The sequence below is a fragment of the Mobula birostris genome, chromosome 7 (assembly GCF_030028105.1).
Source record: "Mobula birostris isolate sMobBir1 chromosome 7, sMobBir1.hap1, whole genome shotgun sequence".
In the NCBI taxonomy this organism is placed as follows: Eukaryota; Metazoa; Chordata; class Chondrichthyes; order Myliobatiformes; family Myliobatidae; genus Mobula; species Mobula birostris.
In genome coordinates this window covers 45964959-45985147 of record NC_092376.1, presented here as the reverse complement: position 1 = coordinate 45985147, position 20189 = coordinate 45964959, and positions in this window count along the sequence as shown.

Here is a 20189-nt window from a genome sequence, read left to right as displayed (position 1 = left end):
TGAGTTACTAAGGAGTGACTTCAATCAATACACTCAGCAAAGTTCTGATATCTTCAGTTGACTCAATTCAATAAAAAGATAGGAAGCTACCCTAATTTTACAAATCCCAAAAATTGTTCCTTTTAAGTGTCTCTCTCTCTGATGACAGTTGACTATGTTGCGTAAGCTTTTATTAAAAACCATCAAAAAGTACAGATGGAGAAGTTCTGCTAATAAGAAATGATTAAACAGCTGTACTTTTACAGATCAGCCTTACCCTCCAGCCACCTTCTAATGAAATGCTCATTGCATGTTTAATATCTACAAACAGGAATGAACAATGTTAGTGCTATACTAACAGGTGGCCATAAATCAGCAAGCTTTCTTTCAGTTTTATGAAAGTTACTTTGCACACTCCAGGGATTCATTTTAAACTAAAGCAGACACAGGGTTGTACATTATGTTGCATACCTGCCATGCTTTGTTTTCACTGAGCATGGTTTTAATTAAGATAGACTGTAATAAGTATGCTGCTTGGTGGAGCTCAGTCAGCTGTTCAGAGTAGTTTAATTTTGCATGGATTGTGGCTATTCATTGATATTAACTGAAACTTAAGGGGAGAATATTTCCCTTTCCTCGCATACACTTCAGCAAAAACACGTATGTTTGTAAACATGTGAATGGCCAGCAAAAAGTACTGAAAAAGTACTCCCGGGTACAAATGATTGTCGTGATTCCATTCCCTTATATTGAACAAATGAAATGAAAACAAAAAATACATTGTTATATAGTCTTAAATGTGTGCATAATTATGCAGAAAAGGGGGAATTTAAAGAATGAATAGAATGAATCATCAATATCATTGTTCTTGGCAAATTTTTCTACTGAAGTGGTTTGCCATTGTCTTCTTCTGGGCAGTGTTTTTACAAGATGGGTAACACCAGCCATTATCAATATTCTTCAGAGATTGTCTGCCTGGTGTCAGTGGTGGCATAACCAGGACTTGTGATATGCGCTAGCTGCTCCCGTGGCTTCACGTGATCCTGATTGGGGTGCTAAGCAGGAGTTACACCTTGCCCAAGGGTGACCGGTAGGCTAGTTGAGGGAAAGAGTGCCTTACGTCTCCTTCGGTAGAGACATATCTCCACCCCACCACCCAAGAAAAGCAGAAAGAATGTATTACACGGATGTTCAGAACTAGAGAGTCCAAAGTCAGCATAGTTTCCTTCAGGGAAAATCCTGCCTGACGAACCTGTTGGAATTCTTTGAGAAGATTACAAGCAGGATAAATAAAGGGGTTGCAGTGGATGTTGTATATTTGGACTTTCAGAAGACCTTTGACAAGGTGCCACACATGAGGCTGTTTACCAAGTTAAGAGCCCATGGTATTACAGGAAAGTTACTAATATGGTTAGAGCATTGGCTGATTGGTAGGAGACAGTGAGTGGGAATAAAAAGATCCTTTCTGGTTGGCTGCCAGTGACTATTGGTGTTTCACAGGGGTTGGTGTTATGACCACTTCTTTTAATGCTGTATATAAATGATTTAGGTGATGGAATAGATGGCTTTGTTGCCAAGTTTGCAGATGATACAAAGATTGGTGGAGGGGCAGGTAGTGTTGAGGAAACACATAGGATGCAGATTGCAGAAGGACTTAGACAGATTAGGGGGATGGGCAAGAAAGTGGCAAATGAAATACAATGTTGGAAAATGCATGGTCATGCACTTTAGTAGTAGAAACAAATGTGTGATCTTTTTTCTAAATGGGGAGAAAATCCAGGAATCTGAGATACAGAAGGAATTGGGAGTTCTTGTACAGAACACCCTGAAGGTTAACTTGCAGGTAGACTCAGTGGTGAGGAAGGCAAATGCCATGCTAGCATTCATTTCAAGAGGTCTAGATTACAAGAGCAAGGACGTGGTGCTGAGGCTTTATAAGGCACTGGTGAGGCCCCACCTTGAGTATTATGAAAAATTTTGGACCTCTCATCTTAGAAAAGATGTGTTGGCAATGGAGAGGGTCCAGAGGAGGTTCACAAGGATGATTCCAGGAATGAAAGGGTTATCATATGAGGAACCTTTGATGGCTCTGGGTCTGTACTCACTGGAATTCAGAAGGATAAGGGGGAGGATCTCATTGAAACCTTTTGAATGTTGAAAGGCCTAGACAGAGTAGATATGGAAAGGATGCTTCTCATGGTGGGAGAGTCCAGTACACGAGGGCACAGCCTCAGGATAGAGGGACGCCCTTTCAAAACAGAGATGTGGAGAAATTTCTTTAGCCAAAGGGTTGTGAATTTGTGGAATTTGTTGCCACATGCAGCTGTGAAGGCCAGGTCGTTGGGTGTATTTAAGTCAGAGATTGATAGGTTCTTGATTGCACATGGTATCAAAGGTTATGGGGAGAAGGCTGGGAACTGGGGTTGAGGAGGAGATAGAAAAAAAGGATCAGTCATGATTGAATGGCAGAGCAGGCTCAATGGGCCAGATTCTACTCCTATGTCTTATGGTCTTATGCTGAGACAGATTGAGCAGAAGTAGGATCAAGTTGGGCCTAGGAGGAAAGTGAGGCATATAACAGGAAATTTAGCTTGATAATTCTGATGTGGTCGTCGCATTTTTTCCTTATATTTCAGCCAATTCTATTGTAGGTAATGCTGTATCAGGGCTCATAACTCCCATACTGCAACTTTGCAACATGCAAAACAATCAAAGGGAATGGATATATGTCCATCCACTTCCCACATTCATGGATTAGAAGAATTACAAAAGGATTAGAATTTGCTGTAAGATTTCCATGTCCTAACAACTGTGCAGAAAAGTAATTTCTAAACATTAGTTTGATAATAATATTAAATTTGTATTCAGAAGCTAGCATTGTACACCAACCAATGAGATTTATCTGAAAAATTTCCAAAATTTTTTAGTTCTTTATTACAGTTGCTTGCAACTTTATCTGTTAGTTGAGAAAAGGTGTTTTCCTGGAGTTTTCCTCATAATTAAAGCCTCTCCTGTCTTTTATTCTAATAGACTACTTCTTTAAACATTCAAAGGCTTTAATTTTTTTCTTAATAAGATAGCTTTAAACTGGATATATCAATCTGAAAAACTAACCATCAAGTGTGTGATAGAATAAAGATGTAAAATAGTGAACTTCAAGTGTTCACAGCGCACAATGAACACTTGATTTGCTCCTTTGTGCATGTGATGTATCTGGTCACAAAGCATGTGGAAGGTATGCAAGTGATGTCAGCTTGTGCACCTTGTCAAGCATAGATAGCTAGGACGTTAACAGTCTTTTTCCTAGGCTAAGGGAATCCAAAGCTAAGAGCAATAGATTTAGGGTGAAAGGAGAAAGATTAAAAATGGACTTGAGGGGCAACATTTTCATGCCGAGGGTGAGAAGTTTATGGAGCAATCTGTCAGAGCAAGAGGCAAGAACAGTAATGTTACTTTAGAAACATTTGGGTGGGTATATGGATGGGAGGGTCCTGGAGGGACATGGACTGAATACTGGAAATTGGGACTAGGGGGTTGTCACCACGGTCGGTATGGATGGGTTAGGCTGAAGGACTAGTATCCACTCTATGATCCTACAACTTGATTATGCACCTCCTCAGTGGCTGATGGGCACCGGCTAATGCACTGTTGTCATGGCAATGATGGAAGCTTGAAAGCTGCCACTCTGAGAGATGATGGCGGGTATACTGTATATTCCAGAGGGCACTAATGCCCACAATCTGTTGGAAGACACACAGTTGCAATGCCTCAGAACCCTGAGCAACAATTAAATCTAGAGCCATGCTGCCAGTGATCAGAGCTTGTGTGGCAGGCGTCTGGACATGCTGCTGGGTTTCTGATTTCATTGCAGAGGTAGTGAATAATTTTGCTGTCTGATATCGAAACATAGTTGAAACTACAGGCATTGACATGGAGCTGCTTCCATGCTGGAAAAGATAAATGCTTGGCTCTGTGCAAAGCTACTGTATTTATCCACAAGACAGAAACAAGGTCAATGGGATGTAGTTTCAAAATAAGTGTTTGCACTCTCAAGAAGTTCCTCCTCTCAGAGCATTGTGAATCTGTGGAATTCTCTACTCCAGATAGTTGTGGAGGTTGTGTCTTCTAATATATTCAAGGTCAAGCTAAGCAAGCTTTTGGTCCAGTGGGAAGTTAAGAGTAGAGTAGACTGGAAAATAGAGTTGGAATCAAGATCAAATAGGCTTTAATCTTAAACATTGAATGTTGGCGTAGGCAGGGGCTGGGGTGCAGAATGACTTTCTACTGTTCCCATCTTTTACATTTTTATCCAATCCACATGGAAATTAATGACATGGACAATAAATCCCAGCACCTTAAATCCACTTTTGAGTTGCTTGTTGATTATAAAACCTCTTTTCACCGATGCTGTTAAGTAACTCACTGAATGCGACAGAGCATAAACAGGGTATAAAGTGGAGTTAGTGATGCTTACTGTTTGAAATATTGGTGTAGCATGTGGGGACCAAAATGACATCCATTCCCATGCTTAGATCTTTGCAGTGAATTTCATCAGGTGCAAGGTTACTAAGAATCGGTACCCGTGGCACGTGTGTAGGGCAGGTAGCATATGCTCTTGATTGATTTCATTATTTATATATTAGAGCTCAATGACCAAGCCAATACACTTCCTTGTATGGCTGAACACCCACCAAGTAACAGGCAGGACTCACTGCACCACCACCATCCCATACTCCTCTGATGAAATATCTAATATTTAATAGGACCAACATCTAGTCACAAGGGAGTAGCTGGGCTGAGTTCTTCCATTTGCCAGCCTGATTCTACAAACATGTATAGCTGATGATTTTAATAACTGCCATTGAGAACATAGTGGTAGGGGCTGAGGATGTTTCCTGGCTTCAAAGTTTCTGTAGCAAAGATGAAAGTGCATCAGTAGGCAATCTCCTTGGAGTACAGCATCACTAGAGAATGAGTGGAGCAGAGATGCTGCTGGAGGAGAAAGAGCTCACTGCATGAGATCACACCCATTTTGGTTGATGAAAGATCCATCTCCTACCTGAACAACAATTTAAGGAGTGTCTGAACCTCTAGTGTCTGGGCAGGAATATGGACTGAAGGATTGATCATGATCTTATTCAATGGCCGAGTAAGCTTGAGGGGCTGTATGACCCATTCCCATTTCCATTTCCCACTAAAATGCTGTCAGGATTTGTGATGGTCTACTGCAATTTCACCAGTGGAAAGGTTCTCCATCAGCCATCAGTCCATCTGCTGAGGAGCAGGAGAGTGAAGAGAATAGGAATAAGGTGGCAGAGATGGACTATGAGTAGGAGAACGAAGGACGAAGAGAAGAGAAAGGGTGAAGGTAACTATGACAGACTTTATTTTGCTTTTATGTGAGAAGAACTCATTCTTGTACAGTAATGCTAGCTACAAACCCAATTCCACATTTGTCGACAGTCCTACCTCTCATTCTCCCACTTTCAATGACCTTCACAATATTACCCTAGTCAAAATGCAAAAATGAAAATCGTTCTGAAAGTAAACCTCTCAATCTCAAGATATTGTCATTTTGTATACAATAGTGAACTAATCACACCTGTGTGTACTCCTAGTGTCTGTATTTCACTTCACATTGATCCTGGTGTTAGCCAGTATTACTCCATTGGCTGCAGTGTGTCTGATGGAAGCTCATGACTTTAGCTGGGGAGACTGCAGATGCTCCTGGATGACTTCAGCATCTCTGGTATAGAGAACAGGCCGCAGACTGAATCTCTCAATGTGCATGTCAATAGTCTAGGTTGACTGGTTGATGTGTAGTAAGAGAGTGAGGATGAAAATTGTCATTTTGAGAGGGTACACAGCTTTGTCCCACTGCCACCAATGTGTCACTCAGCCAATCTCTTTAGTTGACATCCAGAGTGGTAGCTCTCCAAACAAGCATAGCAGCAAGCTAGCTTTGCTGGGGGACAGGCTAAGCTTCCAATTCAGATTAAAGTATTAGCTGGCATCTGACTGCTCTGTAAAAAAGTTTAATATTAGCCCTTAGACATTAGCATTCAGTCCATTTCTTCAAATTATGCATAGGATGGATTCCAAAGTCTGGTTTGAGCTAGTCACTTCTATACTCCTTCACCTGATGCATTAAACATTTTGAAATAAAAACAAAATGCTGGAAGCACTTGACAGGTCAAGCAACTGACTCGTTTTGACCAAGTGTCTTTGAGTTGTAATGTTAACTCTGTTTCTTTTTCCTCAGAAGCTGTCTGACCTGTTAAGTGTTTCCAGTATTCAGATTTCTAGCACCAGCAATTTCTTTTCTATATCAGTTAACATCAAACACTCTGTTGTTTGTGTGCTTCAGCCTTCTTCTGTACCCCAACCCATAAAGTTCTTAGCTGAGACTTTGGCAATAGAATCTACGTGTGTTGCTGTCTCACTGAGATTTTGTGCATAATTTCACCAAAGCAATCCCTGCTAGCTCTGGCAGATCTTTTATGTCTAGGCTCTTACTAGGTACAGATTTCTCCATTATCCATTCTTTAAATTGTACCTATTTGCAGAATATATACACCTCGGAAAAAGTATCATTAATTCAAGCATGTTGCATTCATTTTCTTCACCAAAACTTCCATTCTAACTCTCTAATAATTCTTCTTTTCCTTGGATGCTTACCTCACTTTCTCTGAGAAAAGTATTTGTCTTAACAACAATCTGAAGAAATATGTTCCACATTCTCGTCACTCTTTGGGTGAAGAATTTCCTTTTGAATTCCCCACTAATTTCTTGATGACCATCTTAAATTTATTCATTGCTCTAGTTGTGGTCTCAAAAATTATGTTTCCTCTCTGTGCACACCCTGTGCTTCATGATGATTAAATGTTTATGCAATCCCAGCCAGGATGCTGTCAGAATTGTAAAGGTACACACCTTTAGAAAGGATATCTTCTTTATCCTTTGCAAACCAGCATGCCTTCACGTTTTGTATCCAGACAGAGATTTGATTTTTACAGAACTTTTCTAATATTCATTTCTGCACATCCAGAATAAACATTAGTTTTTGTGCTTTTACGTCTGTGTTGCAAATTAGAATTATTTATTCTTTTGTGTTCGCCATTTATCTGACCAAAGTGTAATATCCTATTCTTACCTTCTCTAAAATTCATTTTCCAATGTATTCTCATTCTGCAAGATTATTAATATAGTCTTATAATTTGTTGCAAACCTCATTGGGGTTAACCATTCTGCCAACTTTTCTGCCACTCTCACCAGCCTCTGAGTGAAGAAGTTCCCTCTCATCTTCCCGTTAAACATTTCTCCTTTTACCATTAACCCATGACTTCTAGTTGTAGTGTCACCCAACCTCAATGGAAAAAGTTAGCTTGTACTTACCCCATCTATACCTCTCATAATTTTTTATATCTCCATCAAATCCCCCCCCAATCTTCTATGTTCTAGTCAGTGAAGTCCTAACCTATTCAACTTTTTCCTATATTGCAGGTCCTCAAGTACTAGCAATATTCTTGTAAATTTTCTCTGCATTCTTTCAATCTTATTTACATGTTCCCTATAGGTCAGTGACCAAAACTGCACACAATACTTCAGATTAGGCCTCACCAATGTATTATACAATTTCAACCTAACATCCCAACTCCTGTACTCAGTATAATGATCTATGAAGGCTAATGTGCCAAAAGTTTTCTTAATGACACTATCTACCTGTGACACCACTTTCAAATAATTACAGATCTGTATTTCCAGATCCCTCTGTTCTACCACACTCCTCAGTGCCCTACCGCTCAGCATGTAAGACCTACCCTGGTTGATCCTCCTAAAGTGCAACACCTCACACTTGTCTGCGTTAAATTCCACCTGCCATTTTTCAGCCCATTTTTCCAGCTGGTCCAGATCCCGCTGCAAGCTTTGATAACTTTCTTCTTCATCCTCTGCTGTTTTCTGCAAATTTGCTGATCCAGTTTACCATATTATAAGATCTTTGATAAAGATGATAAACAACAACAGACCCAGCACTGAGCCCTGTGGCACACCACTAGTCACAGTCCTCCAGTCAGAGAAGCAACCATCTACTACCATTCTCTGTCTTTTCCCACAAAGCCAATGTCTGATCCAATTTACTATCTTATCTTGAATGCCAGGTGACTGAACCTTCCTGACCAACCTCCTATGCAAGAGCTTGTTAAAGGCTTAACTAAAGTCTATGTAGACAACTCAAACTTTCCTGGCAACTTCCTTGGAAAACTTTATAAGATTGATAAGACACGATCTACTGCACACAAAGCCATGTTGACTATCTCTAATCAGTCCTTGTCAATCCAAATACTTATATACCTAGTCCCTTAGAATACTTTCCAATAACTTTCCCACTACTGATGTCAGGCTCACTGGCCTATAAATTCCTGGCTTATTCTTAGAGCCTTTCTTTAACAATGGAACAACATTAGCTATCCTTGCTGCTGTGTGGCCAGTCTTTCCTGACTCTGTCCATGATTATTTTGTTCTCCTTTATGCTTGTGTACAGGAAATTACTTTAAACATTCTTGAATCTTGAATCTTGAATCTTGAATCTCGTTTATAATACTATCTTCAGATGTCTTCTTTTCAGCAAACTATCTTTCGCCTGGTGTAGAGTTCTAATTATTGCTATTCTGCACCATTATTGGCAACATTGTCATTTTTAAAACTTCCCAAGTTCTGTTATCTTTTGTCCAATCAGTAAACTGGATACTTATTAATTATTCTTATGCCCTCCATGACTTATGAACAAAAACCAAAGGAACATAGTAACTAGAGAACTAAAGTGACATTTTCACTCCTGTCACTGCAAATTTTTTCTTGGAGGGATCAATTGTTTCAAAATTTGTAAGGCACCTGTAGACGCTACCAGCTCCTGTGGGGAATTGGCTGCACAACTGTTTCCCAGTCCTGGACTGCTTGTTGGTTACTGTCTCTGATTACACAAAACTTTCCAAAGCTGGAAGATTTCCTCCTGGGCCGTGAACCACCTATTAAATCTGAGGCATGGACATGGATGAACTGATGTCTGCCTACAGTGGGCATTGTAAGGCACTGAAAGGGTACTGTTATGTAGTTAATATTTCAGTAATATTTGAGTAATATTGTAAATACGTTATTTGATAAATATTTATTTTTGTTTAAATAATTAATTACGGGTTAAATGTAAAAGTACATGAATGGCATATCTCATTATGCCACCACGTCATCTGTGCGTGTCTTGTTTAAAGTAAAAAGGAGGCTAGGAAGTATAAAGATTTATCCCCGTTTCTCCCATATTTTTCTTTTAATTAGTTTTATGTTCTGTAGTTACAAAACATACTAATGGTGATGAGGAAGTTTGAAACAAACTCGAGATGACTGCCTGCCTGTTAGGGTGCAGCGAGACCTTTGAGTTAAGAAGAAGAGCAGTGAGATGTTTGTATTGAAAGGAAAAGGCAGGAAATGGACAAATTCACAGGTTCATAATTAGTGAGCACCTGGTGATAATAATAATAAATAAATAAAGCGATAATAGTTTGTACATTGGACAGACATGTTTGATTGCATAAAAGATAACAGGTTGATGTACAGTATACTGAGCAAATTGAGCAGCATTTTGAAGCAAATAAAATAGCCAACCAAAAGTTAGTGCCAGGTATGCTGAGTGTGTTATGTGGGAGAGCATACAGCTTGCTTAGAAGCTTAACTGCTCCAACTAAGTCAGCCGAGATGAGCTTTGCTGATATTGTGAAAGTATTGCAAAAACATTTTGGACATTTAGAACCCTAACCATTATTGATTATGGAATGATTTAAGTTTTATAAGTGGAATCAAAAAGAAGGGGAGCCCATTTTAGCGTACATGGCTGAATCGAAGAAGTTGTCTGAGCATTGCCAGTTTAGGGATGGGCTTGATGATACACTGAGAGATTGCTTGTTTTGTGGAATCTTACAAACAAAGCATTCAAAAATGTCTGAACTGAAGCACCACTCACATTTAAAAGAGCAGTTGAAATCGCTGTATGAATGGAAACAGCAGGCAAAGATTCAATTGAGTTGCAGTCAGGAATGAAAGTGAGTGTGAGAAAATTTGCAATGTCTAAGCAGGAACCTGCCAGGCTGAACAAATTGTGTTGCTGTTGTGGCAGGGGCTCACATACACCAGACCAATGCAGGTTTAAAGGTGAAAATTGCAGAAAATGCAACAAAGTAGGACACTTATGCAGAGCATGTTGGGAGACAAAAATAATGGACTGCACAGGCAAGAGAAAAATGTAAAAAGTCAAGCTGCAGTTTCAAAAAGAGCACAGATCTGCACACTGTTGATGAAAAATCTGATAATGCTGAAAGTGACACAGGAGAGTGTAGTCTTGAGATTTACAATGTGAAAACTAACGAGAGACAAGCAATATGACTTACACCAAAAGTGAATGTCAAATTAATTAAACTGCGATTGGACACTGACTCAGCTGTTTCAGTCATTCCCCAAAATGAGTTTCAAAAGCATTTCAAAAATACTGAACTGAAGCCTGCAGATGTCCAACTAAGAACTTATACTGCAGATAAGATAACTCCTATAAGACCATAAGACCATAAGACAAAGGAGCAGAAGTCAGCCATTCAGCCCATTGGGTCTGCTCCATCATTTTATCATGAGCTGATTCATTCTCCCATTTAGTCCCATTCCCCCACCTTCTCACCATAACCTTTGATGCCCTGGCTACACAGATACCTATCAATCTCTGCCTTAAATACAGCCAATGACTTGGCCTCCACTGCTGCCCATGGCAACAAATTCCATAGATTCACCACCCTCTGACTAAAAAAATTTCTTCGCATTTCTGTTCTGAATGGGCGCCCTTCAATCCTTAAGTCATGCCCTCTCGTACTAAACTCCCCCGTCATGGGAAACAACTTTGCCACATCCACTCTGTCCATGCCTTTCAACATTCGAAATGTTTCTATGAGGTCTCCCCTCATTCTTCTAAACTCCAAAGAATACAGTCCAAGAGCGGACAAACGTTCCTCATATGTTAACCCTCTCATTCCCAGAATCATTTTAGTGAATCTTCTCTGTACCCTCTCCAATGTCAGCACATCCTTTCTTAAATAAGGAGACCAAAACTGCCCACAGTACTCCAAGTGAGGTCTCACCAGCGCCTTATAGAGCCTCAACATCACATCCCTGCTCCTATACTCTATTCTTCTAGAATTTAAATGGGGAAATTTTAAGGTTTAAATTTAAACTCTTGCAGGAATGACATTCATAATAGTGAAATACAACAACCAACAAGCCACATCGGGCTTGTATAATTTATACATTCTTTGATAATACTGTAAACACACTTTGAATTTTCGAATCTTGAATCTTTGTACATAATAAAAACAGCATTGCCAGAACTGTGGTGTTGTGATTAGCTGAGACAACTATAATTCGACTGGAGATCCATCCACCATTTGCATGTCACATCCCCTGCAATAGAGTCAACTGAAAGCAAATTAAGAAAGGTACTGGACGATGCCACAACAGTGTTCAAGATGGCATTGGAAGACTCAAACGTATCAAGGGCAAAATAGTGTTAAAGTAAAATGCCATACTCAAGTTTTACGAGGTTCCTTATACCATCCATGACAAGATAGCCAGTGAGCTAAATCACATGGAGGCTGAATAAGTTCTTTTCAATGTTGAGTGGAGCCCATTAGCAAATGCAGTGGTCCCCACAGCCAAGAAGATGGGTCTATCAGGCCCTGTGGTAATTTAAAGCCACCATCAACCCAATACTGAAAGTAAATCAGTACCCTCTACCCAAGATAGAGGGTATCTTTGCAAACATTTCTGGAGGAAAACACTTCATCAAAGTGGACTTTTCTGAGTCCTACCTACAGATGGAGATGGAAGAAGAGTCCAAAGTATTTCTCACTATAAACACTCACAAGGGCCTTATCGCTATAATAGGCTTGTATTTGGAATTGCATCTGCACCTGCACTCTGGCAGAGAGCCATGGACCAGGTGCTGCAAATCTGCCCAAGCACTCGGTGTCACCTGGATGATATAATTGTTACCAGTAAGGATGACAAGGAACATCTCCAAAATCTCAAGGCAGTGTTAAAAAGAGTTGAAGATTATGGGCTCAGATCATGATGCAACATGTGTGTACTCTAAATGAAGCATTCCTTACTGTGGTCACACCGTTGATGCACAATGATTACACAACTGCGCTGAGTAAATTCAAGCAATGGTGGATGTCCCATGGCCAAAAGATGTGTCACAGTTGCTGTCCTTTGGAGCAGGGGTCCCCAACCTTTTATGCACCGTGGACTGGTTTAATATTGACAATATTCTTGCGGACCGCTCGACTGGGGCCGGGGGGTTGTGGGTGTTCAAGTAGAGTTAAACTCACCTCAGCATATCTTTTACAGTTAGGGTTGCCAACTTTCTCACTCCCAAATAAGGGACAAAAGTAGCCGTCAAATCCCGGAACACTTTACCCCAGGAAAGACTACCATCACCATGAAGCCTTGCGCGGGCACATGTGTGCGCATGCATGACGTGCGCATGTAATGTGCACATGCGCGTACATGCCGATTTTTTTTCTCCCCACAAATCACTTTTCCCTTCATCTTCTGGACTATACTGTACATACATTATTTCTACTTTATATAGGCTGTGTATTTATCATGTCATTCCTACTTTTAATATATGTTAGTGTTATTTTTGGTTTTATGTGTTATTTGGTATGATTTAGTAGGATATATTTTTGGGTTTGGGAACGCTCAAAAATTTTTCCCACATAAATTAATGGTAATTGCTTCTTTGCTTTATGTCATTTCGGCACGAAAGGTTTCATAGGAACGCTCTGCCTTGGCAGGGGAAATACAGGACAAACCAATTTAGCCCAATATACGGGATGTCCTGGCAAATACGGGAGAGTTGATAACCCTATGTGCAAGTTCAACAGTGCGTGACAGGGAATGAGGAAAGGTGCAGCTGACTCATATCGTTTCCACGTGGCCCGGTAGCACACGCTTTGCAGCCCGGTACTGGTCCGTGGCTCAGTGGTTGGGGGCTGCTGCTTTGGAGGACTTGTTAATTATGATAACTGATTCCTGCCAAACCTGACTATGGTGCTCCACCCCTTGAACTCATTACTACAGATTGGGAAGACACGGCAATGGACAAAGCAGTGTGAGGTGGCTTTCAAAAAGGTAAAGGAAATGGTGACGTCAGACACTGTACTCACACATTATGATCCACATTGTCCAGTGAAGCTTGCCCGTGACCCCTCACCTTATGATATAGCTACAGTCATGTCACATGCGATGAGTGATGGAAGTGAATGCTCCATTGCTTTTGCATCATGTTCTCTTACCACTGCAGAGAAAAAGTATATATAGATTGACAGAGAAGCCTTGAGTCTGGTTTGGGGTGGAAAAAATTTCAACCAGTATTTGTATGAGAGAGAGTTTACCCTCATTACTGATCATCAACCCACTGGTGTCTATTTTCAATCCACAGAAGGGTGTTCCGCTAACAGCAGCAGCAAGAATTCCGAGGTCGTGATCAAAAGATCGAATTCAAGTGGAAGTGCTGATAGCTTGTCCCATTCACCCTTGGAAAGGGAAACAATTGAAAATTTTTCAAAAGAGGACACTCCTCTTGCTGTATTCCCTTTAACACAAATTGTATGTTTTTCTATTACGGCAGAGGTGATCCAATGGGAAACATGAAAAGACCCCACATTGCCTGAGGTTGTACCATCCAAACTGAGAGCCAAAGTGTTAGAGGAGCTACATGCCAGTCATTTAGACATGGTCAAAATGGAAGTGTTGGTTTGAAGCTTCGCTGGGTGGCCTGGGATAGATCAGCAGATCTAACACCTTGCTATGCACTGTGTGGGATGCCAACACATCCAGAAGATGTCGAGAGTAGTGCCTCTGCATCCTAGGGATGATATGCATTCCCCTGGTGAAAGAATCATGTGGATTTTGCCAGACCATTCAAGAGTACAAATTTTTTGGTGTTAATGGATGCAGCTACAAAGTGGCCAGAAATGTTCCCCATAGCTGTACTACAGCTTTGCATATTGTTGATGTGTTCAGAGACACCTTCTGAAGGACTGATGTTCCAGTACTCTTAGTCAGTGACAATGGACCAAAGTTTGAGGGAGAGCAGTTTCAGTCATTCCTGAAAATGAACTGGATGAGACATATTACATTCGTTACAAACGGCATGCTGGGAAGGTTTGTCCAGAGTCTAAAGGACGCACTATGTGTGTGTGTGTGTGTGTGTGTGTGTGTGTGTGTGTGTGTGTGTGTGTGTGTAAGTTGAGACACATTCAATATTGAGAGGGAGTTTATAGCTAGGCAGGAAGGAGTGTTGTAAATTTAATATTTCAGTAATATTTGAGTAATATCATAAATGTATTGTTTGATTAAGCATTCTTTGTTTAAATAAATCATTAAGGATTTTATGTGAATGGCATATATCATGACACCACCGGATTATATGTGTGTGCCTCGCTTAAAGTACAAGTGAGACAAAGAAGTACACACATTTATCGCTGGTTCTCCCATGTTTTTCTTTCAATTGGTTTTATGTTTTGGAGTTATAAAACATAACAAGTACCATCAATGTTGCCTCTGAAAATTAACTGAAGGATATAGAAAACAATATATGCACCCTTGCCCAAGCCAAGTTTTCCAGTATCAGTATCTGAGATATTGTTAGTCGGTTATGTTGGGCTGATCATGTTTGTCATATGCCCAAAACTGAAAAGCTAGACAAACAGTCCATTGTGAGCTCTGGTTTGGGCAGAGATTGCCAGAAGTTTCCAGGCTATGTTGAAAGCTTACTTGAAGATGTGCATCACCTCCTCTGACTCCTGGGAATCTCTGGCTCCCAAGGTGGAGAAGAATATTTTGGATGGTGTTGAAAACTTTGTGACAATGCATCACTAGCACTCCCTGCATGTGCAACAACAGAACATTGTCTCACTTAGGCCTATCCTCTTATTCATGAACCACTTTCTTATACCATCTGTAGAAGAACATGTCAAGAGATTCTGCGGATGCTGGAAATGCAGAGTTCCACACACAAAATGCTGGAGGAACTCAGCAGGTCAGGCAGCATCTATGGAGATGAATAAACACTTAGTCTCAGTTGGCAATATTGATAAGTTAATTCCTCTCCATTGATGCTGCCTGACCTGCTGAGTTCCTCCACGTTTTGTGTATGTTACTGCAGAAGAGCATATTGTTACCACATTGGCTTCCTGCCTCACCTCAGAAACCACAAAACTGGAGTGGAAACAAGTCATTCTCAATCACGGGGGACTGAGGGAATGGAAAATTCAGTGACCTCTCTTCAGGCCATATGTGTAGAGAAAGAATACTAAGGTTCTCTTTACTCAATGTAATTTTTTGAAAAAAAAACTCTCAAAATTTGAATTTGAAGTTTAATCAAAAATAGATTAATAACTTTGTTAAAATACAGTTCCCAAAGTTTCTGCAGTGTTTTTCTTTTGGACTCGCATGTCCAGAATCAATAGTGTTGCTCTTGTTTTTTCTGCTGCGCTCTTTGCTGGTGTTCACTGAGCCAGGAGCCAGACGGTAACCTCCTGATCTTAATGCCTCTGGTGTTCATTCTGCTTTGCTCTAGCATCTGCAAATGAAGCTTATAAATTTACTTTCCTAGCTCAGAATGGGAAATATTCCAGGGCTCTTGAACTCCACCTATAAAATCCTAATATATGTTTTTATCGTGTGAAGTGCTAATCCATAAAATTTATCCTCAGTTTACATCTCTGTTTCAGCAGGAAGCTACTCTGATAAGATCTCTCACTGAGCTGTGAGAGACCATTGGAGTGTGAAAGTCAGGGACAACATGAAGTCCAACCTTAGTGGAAGTGACTGAAGCATAAATAATGTCATTTTTAGTTATTTATTTCTATGGCAATTTAAATTTAAATGTAATTTCATGTGCTTGTTTCAAGTTTTCAGAACAAGCAGCTATTAATATTTTGGTGTTTTAATTGGGGTCTACTTCTTTAGTAGCAGGTCAAATAGAATAGTTAATGGCTCAAGTAATTGCTCAAAAAGTCCTCCACTAACCTCCCTCTTGGCATTGAACTGATCCTTGTAAGTAAAGATACCTGAGGAGACCATTAGAAGCATGAATCCTTTCCCTGGAAGCCAGCTCTCAGTGCAGACAATCGTCAGCTACAGAAGCCATCATCCCTCCACTGTGTGAGCTGATGAAGGAACAGAACTTTTAAAGGCTGAGACCCTTAACCCAACAAGAAAGACACAGTCTAGTGAGGATCTCAGGGCCTCTGTAATCATGATCATCTTCAAGAAATGAAATGTCTGCTTGTGGTAATTGCAGTGGGATAACCATGCTGTCTGCCTGGGAGATAGTTGTCACAAGGATCCTCCCAAACCATCCAAAGAACTTCTTCCAGAGTCAACATTTGGTTTCTGGTGATCGAGGAGGACAATGAGCAGCATCTTCATCTGAACAACAAATGCAAACACAGCGCGTGGGCTTTTACCTCTTCACAAAAGGTCTATGATTATTCAAAATGGTGGAGTATCATCTGGAAAGGCATAGAGCATCCAAGTCTGTACAATGAAAGTATGCAGAAGCCATATGACATCAGTGGAAGGAATGCACAATTTCCTAAGCAACCCAATCCTTCTCCCCACCTGTGGCAGAGTGAGTGGATCTCAGAAAGTACTCCTTGGACAGTTCAGAATCCACACAATAGGGGTGAAAGGAACTTATCACCAGTATCATAGGCCTGCCTAAGTTGAAGAAGAAATAGATTATATGACTAACATTAAGTGCTTGGTGTGTTTTGATTGTTTTAGGTTTCAGTTTATTTTCCTGTGGCCATTGAGCTAATGTGTGAAAATGAATGATATGTTTGAGCCAAGAATCAGAATCAGGTTTATTATCACTATCTTATATGAAACAAAATTTGTTTTGTGGCAGTGGTTACTATAAATTATAAAATGAATAACAGTGCAACAAAACAGAAATAATGAGATAGTGTTCATATGCTCATGAACCATTCAGCAATCTGATGGCGGAGGGGAAAAAGCTGTTCCTAAATCACTGAGTGAGAGTTTTCAGGCTTCTGTACCTCCTCCCTGCTCATAGTAATAGAAGCATGTCGCATATGGTGAGGGTCCTTCGCGATGGATGCCACCTTCTTGGCGTGCCTCCTCTTGAAGGTGTGGGCAGTGGTGATGAAGTAAGAAGTTGCAAGTGGCTACAGGAATTTTAAAGGCCAAAAGATTTTAGTACAAGAGAGATTTCAGGCCAAACATTATTCACATTATATTGGATTTGTGTGATTGATACAGAATACATTATATGCAGAATTGGAAATCCCTGCTGTATCTGGTCAATACTTCTCACAGTATTGTAAAAATCTATTTTATTTTCAAGAGAATGGGAATTTCCAGCTTGGACTCCACACAAGACGCTCACCTGAAGAAAGAAAGTACTTGCCAGGAATATTAGGTGATGTAGGACCCATTGGAACAGCTTTTAGACTGTTCAGTAGGTCTATAAGGGAAAGAATTCCAGGTGGAGGTAAAAAAAAAGACTGTTCCTTGTCCAGATCCTGGCATCTCAAAGCTTTAACTTAAAAACAAAATTAGGTAGACAACCTACTTTTTGTAATTAAATTGTTACTCCCAATGGGAGAATTTGCTATCCATCCATAAATAACCTGTTATGACATGCACCTATCCATGCCAGCTTCCGAGGTTTAGACGCTCTAATTCTCTGGAGTCTGGGTAGCTGACGCGGCCCCTTTAGAGATTCAGAACAGTCTGAACTGAGGTTCGGTGCTCAATCATAAGCTTACTCGTGATTTTGTCTAATGTTTGCTTTGTGCTCAGATTCTCAGTCCAGTTAGAAACTGTGTCTCGATCCTAGCCTCCAGCATTGGTGTCCAAGCCATTCTCGTGAAGGACTCTCATCACATGGCCTGACCTGACATGGTGGTTAAAACTCACTCATATTGGTGCCTCTGGAGTCCCATGTAGGAATGATCAGGTCAGGATGGTTTACACAATAATCATTTACTTTTCTTTTAAATTCCAAATTTTATTTCATAGAACATAAAATAGTACAGCACAGTACAGGCCCTTCGGCCCACAATGCTGTGCCGACCCTCAAACCCTGCATCCATATACCTGTCTAGTAGTCTCTTAAACTTCACTAGTGTATCTGCCTCCACCACTGACTCAGGCAGTGCATTCCACGCACCAACCACTCTCTGAGTAAAAAACCTTCCTCTAATATCCCTCTTGAACTTCCCACCCTTTACCTTAAAGCCATGTCCTCTTGTATTGAGCAGTGGTGCCCTGGGGAAGAGGTGCTGGCTATCCACTCTATCTATTCCTCTTATTATCTTGTACACCTCTATCATGTCTCCTCTCATCCTCCTTCTCTCCAAAGAGTAAAGCCCTAGCTCCCTTAATCTCTGATCATAATCCATACTCTCTAAACCAGGCAGCATCCTGGTAAATCTCCTCTGTACCCTTTCCAATGCTTCCACATCCTTCCTATAGTGAGGTGACCAGAACTGGACACAATACTCTAAGTGTGGCCTAACCAGAGTTTTATAGAGCTGCATCATTACATCGCGACTCTTAAACTCTATCCCTCAACTTATGAAAGCTAACACCCCATAAGCTTTCTTAACTACCCAATCCACCTGTGAGGCAACTTTCAGGGATTTGTGGACATGTACCCCGAGATCCCTCTGCTCCTCCACACTACCAAGTATCCTGCCATTTACTTTGTACTCTGCCTTGGAGTTTGACCTTCCAAAGTGTACCACCTCACACTTCTCCGGGTTGAACTCCATCTGCCACTTCTCAGCCCACTTCTGCATCCTATCAATGTCTCTCTGCAATCTCTACAATCCTCTACACTATCTACAACACCACCAACCTTTGTGTCGTCTGCAAACTTGCCAACCCACCCTTTTACCCCCACATCCAGGTCGTTAATAAAAATCACGAAAAGTAGAGGTCCCAGAACCGATCCTTGTGGGACACCACTAGTCACAATCCTCCAGTCTGAATGTACTCCCTCCATCACCACCCTCTGCCTTCTGCAGGCAAGTCAATTCTGAATCCACCTGGCCAAACTTCCCTGGATCCCATGCCTTCTAACTTTCTGAATAAGCCTACCGTGTGGAACCTTGTCAAATGTCTTACTAAAATCCATATAGATCACATCCACTGCACTACCCTCATCTATATGCCTGGTCACCTCCTCAAAGAACTCTATCAGGCTTGTTAGACACGATCTGCCCTTCACAAAGCCATGCTGACTGTCCCTGATCAGACCATGATTCTCTAAATGCCTATAGATCCTATCTCTAAGAATCTTTTCCAACAGCTTTCCCACCACAGATGTAAGGCTCACTGGTCTATAATTACCCGCACTATCCCTACTACCTTTTTTGAACAAGGGAACAACATTCGCCTCCCTCCAATCCTCCGGTGCCATTCCCGTGGACAACGAGGACATAAAGATCCTAGCCAAAGGCTCAGCAATCTCTTCTCTTGCCTCGTAGAGCAACCTGGGGAATATTCCGTCAGGCCCCGGGGACTTATCCGTCCTAATGTATTTTAATAACTCCAACACCTCCTCTCCCGTAATATCAGCATGCTCCAGAACATCAACCTCGCTCATATTGTCCTCACCATCATCAAGTTCCCTCTCATTGGTGAATACCGAAGAGAAGTATTCATTGAGGACCTCGCTCACTTCCACAGTCTCCAGGCACATCTTCCTACCTTTATCTCTAATTGGTCCTACCTTCACTCCTGTCATCCTTTTTTTCTTCACATAATTGAAGAATGCCTTGGGGTTTTCCTTTACCCTACTCGCCAAGGCCTTCTCATGCCCCCTTCTTGCTCTTCTCAGACCCTTCTTAAGCTCCTTTCTTGCTTCCCTATATTCCTCAATAGACCCATCTGATCCGTATTTCACATATTTAATTACAGTGGATTCCAGTTAATTGGGTCATCGGTTAATTGGGGTAGCTGCTTACTTGAGACAACTCTTAGAGAACAAAAACTGATCAAGAAAATATCGGGGATTCCCTTTGTCTATTTGACACACTATGCCAGTTAGTTGGAGTAGGAGACTGTTGCTGAACAGT